Raw genomic sequence first — 12,421 nt, 5'->3', positions numbered from 1 at the left:
CTTAACTGCTGCCACTTCTACAAGAGTGGAAATAGTGATATTTCCGTGGTAGAGTTAGGTTTGTTTGAATTGTGCTGTGTTACGTGACCTTCGCGTTCGTGACTGGTTTAGAAGCGCATTAACGTATATAGGAACGCGTGGTTCTGTGCAACGGTGATCTACAGAAGGGAAATGCACCAGCAACTAACGTCGAATAGACATTTCAACGTAACATTGTAACGTTGTAGAAGTTGTTAGAATTCCACCGGCTCTAAAGACATTAGTTCAACCAATAAGAGGTTAGATTAGATTCTACCACTTTCATAACTGACCAGTGAGAGAAGAGGTTTACTCGTGTAATATATTCTATTAGTAACGGTCTGTAGTTTTTCGCGAGGAGCATTGGGGCTTGTTTGTGTTTCGCGACTGCTTTTAGGGAAGTCTAAAGTGAAACATTAAACAGGTTCTACATTCCAAATATATTAACAGTAAACAGAATATAGACGTTTAAATGAAATGTAGAAGGTATTAGAATAATTGATTCGTTAGAAATTAGTGGGTTTTGGTACACTCTCGTTTGACCAATAGGAAAGCCGACTAGCTTTTGCGGAAAACATATGTATTATCCAATGAGAGCGAAGATTGAGCGCGTACAGATTGCTCTAATAGAAATCGTGGCAGTTTTACGCGGGAACCGATGGTGTTTGCATTGGATTATTCGAGGTGCAACCCAGCAGCAGGACATCTCTTCAAAAGTGAATAGATTGTGCTCAAGACTATACCGGTGCCTGTAGTCCCGCTTGAACTGAACAAACATGACACCGGGTTCTTGCAGCAAGCGTGGCCTATCGCATCAGCTTGTCGCTTGAAATTCAACAGAGTCGACATTCTCGAGCTAATCTTTCGGCGAAATGCAGAAGAGAAGGACATAGGTAAGTACATACTTTGAAAATCTCGTTTAAATCGGGGGCGAAATCTAATGTGAAATCGAAGAAGGAAATTCGACGAGGTTCTGATAAATCTCGAGCACCGCGAACGCAATTCGTTCGCTGGAGACGTTCACCTTTTTATCAGATCCCACTGCGGGGTTTGCGTCGCCGTGGTACGAGACAAAGCGACGGCGGGACGGAAAAAGTCCAGGCGATAACCGACAGGAATGCAGAGATGACGGTAAACGGCGAAAAATAGAGACGAATTGTTCTGTACACACACCAAAAGACGGTACAAGGGGGGAGTAGGTAGTAGAGGGGAGCAAGTACGTTAAGAGAGATATCGATTCCGTTCCCCGCCTTCCCTGTTCTCGTCCCGTCGTTCTTTCTCTCGGTTTTCCGTTCTGGATTTACGCTAATGGTTGTTCGGTGTGTACGGGGGCCACCGTGGGATCGCATTACTCGCTCGAGCGGCGAAGTATCTCGAGTCACGTAATTCCTCGAGACGGCCACCAGATTTCTTTAGAGTGTCGCGATAGATAGATGGAATAGGAATAAAGTTCTATCCAACTCGCAATATAACTCAAATAAATTCGTCTTCCACGTAAAGTCGCACGCAAGTGTTTGTCCTTACGGCGCGATACATTGAAAGATACCTATGCGTGGTCCATAGAACGGAGGGGAAGATAGGGATGATTTATGTAGGCCGTACGGAGTACAATTTGTACCGTGTCAGTTTTTACCGACCGAGACACGCGGGCTACAACGGGCAGCTGAGTTATTGCTCGAGCCACTCTTGTCGAGGTAGTTCTGAAAACAACTGGAACGATGCTATTGGCGCGGGGAGTAGGGACGAAAGGAACGTCTCGCGGCATTTTGTGCCGTTTAATTCCGATCCTCCTCTTTCTTCTTGCGAACGATTTACTTTAAAAGCATCCCACGTCGTATCCTAAAGTCACTCGACGATACGTGGCTGCAAAAGTCCGTTCGCTTTATTGAACCAATATATGTATATAATACCTGTTTTTTTAATCAAAGTATTTTTCTCGTCTCTCCACGACGCTTTGCCACTTTTCCGGTAACAGTACAAGTAGGTGGGTGGAAGTAGCCATTTCCCTAGCTGTAATATTTCCAACTTGTAAAGTAGGTGCCACTTGAGACTCTTTTGCTAAAGTTACCAGGGGTTTAAATTGAAAAGAGACTCGCATTAGGTGCGAGGCGCGATTGGATGTTCGCACGGTGAATCCTAAAAATTCGTTATCGCCCGTGAACGCACTATAGGTACCGTGCGAATTCATTCCCTCAGCACCGAGGTATCTATATACCTTGGATTTAACCGAGTACCGTGACTCGAATGCAGAGTTCCTCGGGAATCGCCGCGTGGCTTCGCGCGGATAGGATAGGCAGTTCTGGCGCGGAGCCCGTTGTTTAAAGGAGCCGAAGTGGTTGAAACAGGACCCTACCACGGTAGTCGGACAATATTACTTCCCATCGAGTCGAGCACTTGCCGCAGTAACGTCGCGCTAATTCGCCAGCCTCGCTCGAGGAAAACGGAATATTACTGTCTGCCGGATGGGCTCCTCTGCAGTATTTGAATCTCGCCGCTCTGACAATCGTCTGAACCCCCTATCCCAGTGTAATAAAGACGCTCTCGTTCACGTGGACAACGTACGTGACCCGCGGCAGCTTCCAGCCTGCGATTGCGAAAAACGTGGCTAGTGAAACGACGGTATCTAATCGGAATGATTTTTTTAATACTGTTCAAAGGAACGCGTCGATGAAGTCTGAGAGGATTTCTTGGTTCCAGATAAAGTGCTTCGACTCCTTTAACGGCGTAAAATAGTTCATTATTCCTGTTCCGTAGGGACTATAAAAAGGTTTTCCTCGAGGAATCTATGTTTAGCTGGAGTCTAATGGTATCAGACAGCCTCGGGAATCAAAGCCGGCACGAGGCTTCCTAGACAGAAGCCTGATTTATAGACAAGACGTTAACAGTAAATTTTTGAGCGCGCCCGTTAGAGCGTGTTATCGATTTTCCTGGAATACCAACCAACGGGGATCTCGGATGGTATAAATTAACTTGATACTGGAAGCGCTCTAACTATTTCTACCGCGCGTTTCCTTGAGCAGCGAAAAGTCGTGGCACCCGCGGATGCCATCGAGCGCAATTATCTGAATTTCTCGGACGGTTATAGACACAATTTAAACGCGCAAAGCACGATCTCGATCGCGAGAGGTCCCTGCGAAATTCTACGCCCGGCAACGCGTCCCTCTCGTCAAAATATACACCGCATACATTACGCTTCGTCGACTCGAGTTTAAAAGCGCTGCTCGTTGTAGAGGCTCTGCTTATTGTTGGCAAAATAATTGGAAAAATAACGCGAATAAAAATCCACCGTTATCGCGGCGGTTCGAATTTTACGCCAGCCATTGATATAATCAAGGCCATTCATCTTGTGTAACAGACCATGTCAGGCATACCGGCAATGAAATCATCTCGTCGAACCTACCGCGCATTCAATCTTTTGCGGCGATAAGAGCCGTGAACACTGAACCGCGAGGGTAGAAAAGGGGAGAGGGCATCGATTCTGCGGCGTATAGAGTGTACTTGCGGAACCGGAAATAAAAGTTACCCTAACAGACCCTTTGAATTTCGCCAAGTTATTTTCCAAAGCGTATCTATAGACGAATATTGATCATCGAGTAGGGGGGGCATGGTTCCGTGTTCTTCTGTTTGTCGTTCGTTTTCGGAGTGTTTTCACTCGGCCCCGTTGAGAGATCCCCCCATGGCCGGTTGATCGATACAGGGGGAGGAATTAAGACGCGAACGAGAGGTCGATGACTACTAGGACGGAGCAAGTTGAAGGGCCGATAGGACCAGGACGGTAGGGCGGGAGACGAGGGGAGAGAGAGAGTTTACTATGCGAAACGCGACAGGGGCCCGCGAGCGATCGGACAATGACATCTTCCAGAACAATTCATTGTTCCAAGGAAGAGCTCGTTCGCTTACGGAGCGGAGCAGAGGAGCGGAGGAGCAGCCTAGCCAGCAGTAGCAACGGTGTCTCTCCTCGTGCTCTCTCTCTCTCTCTCTTTCTGCTCCCAACCCCTTTCTCTCTCACCCTCTCTCTCTCTCTCTCTTGCTGACGGTTAGTTGCCGCGGGCCTTCTCATTGAATACACGCGGGGACAATGTAGTCTGCACAATACCGGTGTCAGCCGGAAATGACGCTACGGCGGGAGAGAGAGAGAGAGGGAGCGAGAGGAGAGGCAGTAGTCGAGCCCTGTCCGCGAATTGGCGGCTTTAAGGGAGCCAAGCAACCCCTCTACAAACGTCCTCGTATCTACTGCGTAACGCACAATTGGCCGTGTTGGTGGGTGGCAAGGTAGTCAAGGCTGACTAGGGCTGCTCCTCGACTCGCAACACCGACACTGTCGTCGAATGGCTGCCACGCGGTATCGGCGCAACTTTTTCGACCGCGCCGCACCTTGATAAGCGAACGCTCGCTAACGAGATTCATTAATGTCGCCCACGAACAATCGAGCGCCGCGAAACGGCTAGACCAGACGAAATGGGAGAAGGGGGCGGCCGCGGGGGCGTCGTAGACGGAATAATGGTATCGATGGGACGAGTCAGATGAGGAGGATCGTTTTAAGTGTACTTCGCGAGGCTGGCATTGAATCGGCATTCGGTGGCAGGCGAAACGACCGATCGGAGAGAGAATGGTCCCTCGGCGATCGCTGGCGGTGCTTTTCAATGGCTGCGCGGGCCCCGGCAAGTTTGATTGGCGTGATGGTGGAAGATTGGATTGTAATGTTGTCGATTACGGGCGGATGCTCGGGGAGGGTGATTCGTAAATGCAGTTCCATGGGTCTGTGTGTGGATATGCGCGTTGGGGGGAGTAACGATTGGGTGTATGTATTTTCTTTGGGCGGTTAGGGTGGTTTATATAGTTGAACTGGGTGGAAAGCTTCGAGAATGCTGTTTAGATGGGTTCATCCCTGATTAGATCATAGTTTGGTGGACCGTTTATTCTCGGTCACGCTTGCAGGCTTATCTCTTCGCTTCTTAAATGATGTTAGACTCGTTTTACTTCGGTGGTATCAAGAATCGATATCCATCAACTATTGCAGGCAGCTAGATTATTTTTTTAATAGTAGACATTTTTAAAGGATCATTATTATATTTTCAGAAGTCTCTAAAGTTGAAAGGAGAGATATACCCCTAATTAGGGTGGCCGTTATTTTCAACCTGCGATTTCTTTTGCGCTCACCCCATAATATGGTTCCATTTCATAAAAAAATTGTCCCTGAAAAAGATTATTGTAATCGGACAACAGGAAAGGCTGCCGACCAGGTCTTAAAGTTTAGAATTCATCAATGGTTAGAATTTGAAGAATTTCTCAAAAATCATAAGCCCTATCGAAGTTTTGTTCAAATGATATTAAAAGAGCATTCAATGTTCTACAATTACTGTATATATAAGTTTTTCGTGCTTCCAACCATTTTTTAGATAATAGCGTTTAAATAATAGAGATGTCCTCAATACGCGCGTGTAGGCAATACGTCAAGCCGTACAGTTGGGACGCGCGAAGTGCGGACATCTCTATATTGAAACGCTATTATCCAAAAAGTGGTTGGAAGCGCGAAAAACTTATATATACAGTAATTGTAGAAAATTGAATGCTCTTTTAATATTATTTGAACAAAATTTCGATAGGGCTTACCATTTCTTTAGAAATTCTTGAAATCCAAACTATTGATAAACTGTAAACTCTAAGGCCTGGTCGGCACCCTTTCCTGCTGTCCGATTGCAATAAACTTTTTCAGGGACTATTTTTTTATCAAATGGCAGCGTTCTAGTGGGTGAGAGCAAAGAAATACAAAAAAAAAATTCGACACGTATAAATACGGACCACTCTATCCCCTCATACAGAGGGCGGATATCTCACTCAGCATCAGGACTTGAAGTTCATCGAACGATTCTCATCGATCTACCCGAGTCCGTTTTAACTTGGACAGCGGTATTTTCAAACTAGATCACGGGGAAAATTTCTTGGCTGGCGAATCAATAATCCACCGAATCGAATTTATAGCAGCAATGCGAGATGGTGGTCGTAAATGTCTGGTCGCGATATTGCCGTAACGAGATAGGGGAATTAGAAAAGTTTTAATTAGTTCTTTGGCGAGTGAAATCATAGAGTGGAATTTATTAGCATAACTTGGGATCGATCGTAACGCGTTCAAGTAAACCGGTATCATCGAGACCCACCGATATTCACGTTTGCCCAATCGATAGCAATTACAATTCTTACATTTCTTCGATGATTATTTCGCAAACTATATTCGTATCAGAGCATCGAAGCGGAACGTTGATCTAATATAAGTGCAAGCGAACGACGAACAGTTAATTATCGCAGCGGGGAGCGCCTTCTTTTCGCATTCTATGGTCGCGTTGTTTCCACTTGATAATTCCAAGACGATCTCGACGTAACGAGTCGCGAAAGATTCCCGAAAGTTTTTTAATTAACGCATTAGACGGCCGTGCTTTACACGGCGAATTCATTTATCACGAGCGCCAAGTTTGATACAAAAGGCGTGCAAGCTCGTCCTGCGTCACGAAACTTTATTTCACTGCATAAAGCAACAATCGTTTTGCATCTCGTCACGGTTGAAGGCAGCAACAACCGTGGAGGGGACACATATTCCGCTGAGAAGGAGTCGTAATACCTCGCCGTGCCTGCGTATTGTGCTGCGCTTGGTACCAAACTTTGCGCGCGCATTCTTCAGGGAACATTGTTCCCCGAAGAATTTTCCAACAGCCTTTCCCAGGCTGCACGAGGCACCTGGCTCTGAGAACTCGTTTTGAAAAACGACGCGCTGTCTGTGATATCGCCAGCATCTCGTATCCAGGTTGAATTTCTGCTGTCTCCATAGATTTCAGACGATCGTACTGTTGGGTGGCCAGCTGTCCTTTCATCGCAGTTCGTAGATAACTTCCATTTGGTGGCTGTTTTCCAAATGGATAATTCCGTTTCAAGCCATTTCCTTAATAGCCCCGTTTATCCTCCGGATCACAAGAAGAAACTGTTATCGAAATGTACTACATCATCGCGAGACACTTGATTTACACGTCCCCTGGCCGAATTCCCAGTACATACTACACATGTTCCCGGAACATCTGTTTCTGATCGATGTACTCCTCGTGTCGTCAGCCTCTATTGACCCAACGGTTCTACGAATCGACATCGATCGCCTCTCGAATCGCTTTAAACGAGCCACATCCGTGGCCACTTTATTCGGTTGCACGTAAACGCCCGGTGGGTCGTGGAAATCGAGAAGATCGTTCCGGGGAAGGCGTGTGACGCAACGATTGCCCTTAAAGGTCTACGCAGGCATAGCAGTTCCGTGACGGTTCAGTGCCGCCAGTGTGAATGGTCTGTTTGTTTCAGTTTGAGTAACCGACACGGGCGAGCAAAACAGGGAGGCGATATTTTGTACCCTTCGCACTCGCGCCACTGAACCGTCGTGGAACTGATACGTGTGCTTAAAGGTGATTGCTGAATTGAAATTTTTCGGACTGTCTCCTCTGTCCCTCTCATGGTTTCGTTCCTATCTGGTTGGACGCACTCGGCAGGTTATGCTCAACCGTGACGGGCCAAAATTCTCCTCTTTGCGTGCGGTGAAGTACAGACTTCCACAAGGATCCGTGTTAGGTACGCTACTGTTTAATATTTTCGTTGCCGATGTACCTCGTCTCACTAAGTCAAATGTTTCGTGCATGTACGCCGATGACATGCAGATTATTTCCACCTTTGCGCCGAACACTATTAATGAAGTTGTTAGTAAACTGGAATCCGATCATGTCCTAATATCCGAATGGGCGGTTCAACATGGGCTTAGGCTTAATCCTTCCAAATCTTCTCTCCTTGTTCTTGGCTCTTCTTTCCTCCTTCGTACCCTCCCTCCCATTACTGTCACACTTGACTCCGTCCAGCTACATCCCGTTACATCCATCGTATGTATATGTATACACTCGGCGGCATGCAAGGATCACTTGTATACGTATGCACAAATGTGTACATAATATATATTTGCTTACTTATTTATAATAATTTTTAAACAATTTGGTTACACAGAGTAATCTATAGTTGTGATATGTTGTGATTTCATTTACTGTAAAATTCTGTACAATCGTTACAAGGATCGGTTCTATAACCGCTTTGTAACTTATATAGAACCTACAAAATAAAAGTTATAGAACCGAAAAAATAAAAGTTATAGAACCTAAAAAATAAAAGTTATAGAGCTATATAGGAACCGTAACTTATACTTATATAGTCCGATATTTAGGTTCTTTATAACGGTTATTCCGAATAAAGGTTCTTCATAACTCTTTCAAGAACCGAAATCTTTATAATAACGGTTTCAAGCCCTGGTTTAGACCTTAATTCGTCGCGATTGCGTCTGAGAATCGACTGTGCACTTTCACTGGCCGTCGGTGGATCGGGATCAATGTCCCTCGCCAAGGTTCGCGTCGTATTGACCTCGGGCCAAGAAAGATGCGGCTGCTCCCGATCGAGGGGGAGAGTGTATGTGGCATCGCAAGAAACTGGGCCAACAAAACAAACTGGCCCCAGCACGCGATCCCCGCGCGCTTGCAAACTGTTGCTACGCTTCTGGCAAAAGTAGCCGGTCCTACGTGCGCGTTTTATTTACAGCGGTCACATAACCCTGTTACAGGGGCGGGAAAAGCCGTGGGGGAGGGGGGGGGGGGTTGATGTTGTTACGGCTCGTACGTACACACAGATGCGGAGGGAGCGGCGTACGAGGAATGGAGCGGAGGAACGGCTATCCGAGATATCCGGGGCTAATTTGCAGTCTGCGGATGCTTCCGCTCGAAGGAGAGAAAAATAAACGTCGGAGGGTGGACAGAAAGGGGTAGAGCAACGGGGATAAACAGAGATCGTTGGGAGCAACAGAGGAACAGACATTCCCCCTGGAGATGAGCGTCCGTCTGAAGGAGAACGATATTGCTCCTTGGTGGCGGCCAAGGATGTCGGTGGATCTCATCCCCCACCTCCATACCTCCCTCTGGCCCGCAGACCATGAACACGAGCAAAAGGATAAAAAGATTACGCGAGCAAATACCCCGAGCAGAGCGAATCCGTCGTCGAATGGACCAACGCGGGACAGATAGGAATCTCTCTCGCCTCCCTTTCCGACGGGAAACAGCGAGTACGATTCTTTATCCCGATGGATCATCGGGGGGGAGGAGCTAATTTCTTTTCATCTAAATCACTTTCCTCGGATCAGTCGCGTCGTCTTCTCAAGTTTAGTTACGTGGACAGGTTTTGCTGTGCGACGTAGGATTTTGTAGGCGGTCGATGAAAGTTTTGCAGATTTCACCCCTTTTCGCTGGAATCTTCATTTTTGTTTCTAGAATCGTCCGTATGACTGAAAATTCCTCTCGCGGGGAACTCGGCCTGATTGAGGCTCATAGAGCTGAAATTGAAATCCAATCTCTAGGGATTCTAAAGGGGTGTATATCACTGGGCTGTTAGACGCATATCCTGCCTAGATCAAAGGACAGTAATCTTTAAAGGATCTCGCGGAGAATCCTTGGGATTTATAGAATATTCCACTGGCGTTTCTCGAGCCAGTTCCTGAGAACCCAGTTGTTAAGGAACACGCTCTTGTGGGACAGACTGTACTTATTTCCATTCAGTCCCTGCTACTCTGCCTCAAAGTGCAGCGCGCAATGGTACATTGCCTACGAATTAAAAGAATCTTTAGTCAGTAACGGTATTCCCAAATAACTTGTATGCACTTGTATTGAACAAAACCATGGAACAGACATACATAGACTTTACCGCGGAGCCCATCCACTGAGTTCATACTCTATTCACCACAAAGTCTTCCCACAACGTTGCAGTATCCCGCAATTATATCACACAGAAGAAATTAACAGACCCACAGATTATTCTAAAAAGGCCTGAGGTGCCTCCAGGCCGTAAGCACGCAAGCTTTGGAGCAGCGCAAGTGCAATTACCGATATCCGTTGCACCCGCACGACGAAAGGGCTTGCACCGTTGATAAATAAATAAAAGTCGAGTGAGACCTGGCTGGCACGTTTTAAACAAACCGCGACAGTTGGGCGCGAAGCGCGCACGGATCTGAGGGCTGTTTTCGACGGTGCGTTTACCGAGGCCGCTTTCGCATTGTGTATTCCCATATGAACGTCTCGTCGGGAGCGCGCGTCCTTTTGATCCACCCTCGGCTCTTGAGCGGAAAAAAAGGGGAGGAGAGAGAGAGAACCGTGGATAGGATGAGGAGCGACGTCCTCTGCGCCTAATACGCGCACGAGACACCAGGCGCTTTAGGAAGGACGAGAGCGTCAGCCAGAGGCGGAAATAATATTTTTTACCCGCAGAGTCAACGACCGAAGAAGCGGCCGCCTCTTATCTCTGCAAGGAATATCTCTGAAAATCGAGCAAGGGCTTTCGATGAAATTCTGCGCAGGGTGGGGCTCGCGAAATCGTCGAGGAACGTGGATCCATCGACTCGTGAAGTTAAAACGCGGGGGTTGCGGCTAGGGGTTTGCTTTCGCGAGGGCAAAGTATTCAATGTCTTTCGAAAGGGTAAAGATTATGCTTTGATGGATTTCTCGAATTTCTGTGGTTGAGGTTTCAATGCGGTGGCCTTCTTGATATGTTGCAAGTTGAATGTTTGTCCAATGACAATTTGTGTTACATTCTCTTGGCTCGAAACACTTCACCACCTGTAGGTATTTACGGGTTTGCTGACTGGAGAAGGGTTGCGGTTTTAGGAGAATACATATGCCGCGAGGAAAGTGTAGCAAAAGAAGCCTACCAGCCAGGTGTAGCTAAACACTTGGAGCGAAGTCCTTTTGCTCTCATAGTCTGCGTGGAATGTAGGAAGGTAATTGGTTACGGTTTTCTGTTGAACTTTTTATCCTCTTGTCCATACCTACGCCGCTTTAAATGATAGTAACTCTCCGTCCAGTCTAACTTAATAGAACTTCACACGAGTTCGCTCAAGTGAAAGTCCACAGAAGTGGACTTCCACCGTCACCATCAACCTCCATCCAACCTCCTCCATTCTCTCTCAGATTGAAGATCGCACCGAACAGGTCGATGCTCCTCGACAATCAGTTTCATAATCCCGTGCTCAAGAACTGCAGCAATTAACCCTTCTGCATCCAACGATCCTTATTACCATCTGGACTGGGTATATCACGCGAGCGTTTCTCTTCAACTTTATAATTGATACTCAACCCGCTCCCCCTCAGATCATCGTCGAGAACTGGGACGCGTATTGTCTCGAGCGAACCGTCAGCTAGCGAGAGGAAAGACGCCGTTTGGCCGATCCTTGCCGGCAGCAGGGGATTCGAGGTGTCTTTTCTGGGGCAACAAGACAGCTGGAGAACGGTTGCGCGATCAAACCTGGAAGGCATCTCCCCGGGGGCGTTTACGTCACCGCGGCGACATCAGTCAAACCGACGTGTTACTTTGGCCGACGTGTTATCGCGAAAGGCAGGTGGATGTGTATAGGGAAAGCTGGAGGGTGAAAAAGGGACAAGGGCCACTGGGAGGGGAGCGACAGAGGAGGAGGAGGAAGAGAGTGGTGGGGAAAGGAGGAGAAAGGAGGAGGAAGCTCGACTATTCCCAGGTGTAGTCGTGCCGTATCTCATTCTCGACGTGTGCGTCAAGTCGACGGAGACGAGACGCCTCGTATCGAATTTGCGTCGTATTTGCACGGGGAAGGTGACAAGGCGACATCTTCTTCCGGTTCCTTCGGCGTCGTTTCTGTGCCGCGTCAGAGTTACGCGATAGCTGCTACGACGCGAACGCTTTATCGGCCGGGGAACATTGCGCGGCACAGAAACCCGGGAGTCTTTCCTTCTTTCAATTACCGTTTCACTGGACCTTCTACTGGTGCACAAGAATTGTGGCTAGCTAGGAGAAGTAGATACGCTCTGACACGCAATAAGGAATTTCGTTAGGATCCCACTAGTTGTACCCTATTAGCGGTCGCTCACGATAGAAATACAGATTAGACCAGAGCTTCTAAAATTCTCAATCATCAGTTTGCTGTTTTGCTCATTAGCTGCACGCTCGCACCTTGTCGGTGCTCCCTGCACTTACGTAGCGTGCGCGCGTTTGCATCGACGATTTCCGTTCGTCGAGCCACCTCGGTATGGACGGACAGCCCTGTTCTCCCTATATGGAAGCGGAAGAATCCAGGGACATTTGCAGTACCGCGCCGTCGCGACAAAAGGCAGCGGAAACGCGTTTGCACACCGATCATCCAGAGTTCGCGGAGAGCCCACAAAGGCCGCCGGTCTTCTCAAGAACACCCGTCAAAACGTTTTCCCTTCCGGTAACCACCGTTGTCCCACTCGACAGGTGAGGGCACCCTCGTGTCGCGCACCACCCCCCTGAACCTCTCCCCGCGTACGCTGGCCCTGAATTTAAAGTTACGCCACTGCTGGGA

The 12,421-nt window shown here is 47.7% G+C and overlaps 2 protein-coding genes across 12 annotated transcripts in view; one reads left to right on the top strand and one right to left on the bottom strand.

The window, feature by feature from the left end:
- The window catches only part of Dscam2 (Down syndrome cell adhesion molecule 2), a 99,529-nt gene that overhangs the window by 70,826 nt on the left and 16,282 nt on the right, over window positions 1-12,421 (bottom strand). The window lies entirely within an intron of this gene.
- Eip78c (Ecdysone-induced protein 78C) overlaps window positions 1,132-12,421 on the top strand; it is a 284,379-nt gene continuing 273,089 nt past the window's right edge. The window contains exon 1 of the mRNA XM_076807794.1: window positions 1,132-1,149. The gene's annotated coding sequence lies outside the window, so the exon portion shown is untranslated. The remainder of the gene's footprint in view (window positions 1,150-12,421) is intronic.

The sequence above is a fragment of the Andrena cerasifolii genome, chromosome 3, assembly GCF_050908995.1.
Source record: "Andrena cerasifolii isolate SP2316 chromosome 3, iyAndCera1_principal, whole genome shotgun sequence".
NCBI classification, from domain to species: Eukaryota; Metazoa; Arthropoda; class Insecta; order Hymenoptera; family Andrenidae; genus Andrena; species Andrena cerasifolii.
This window is presented reverse-complemented; position numbering and strand designations above follow the sequence as displayed.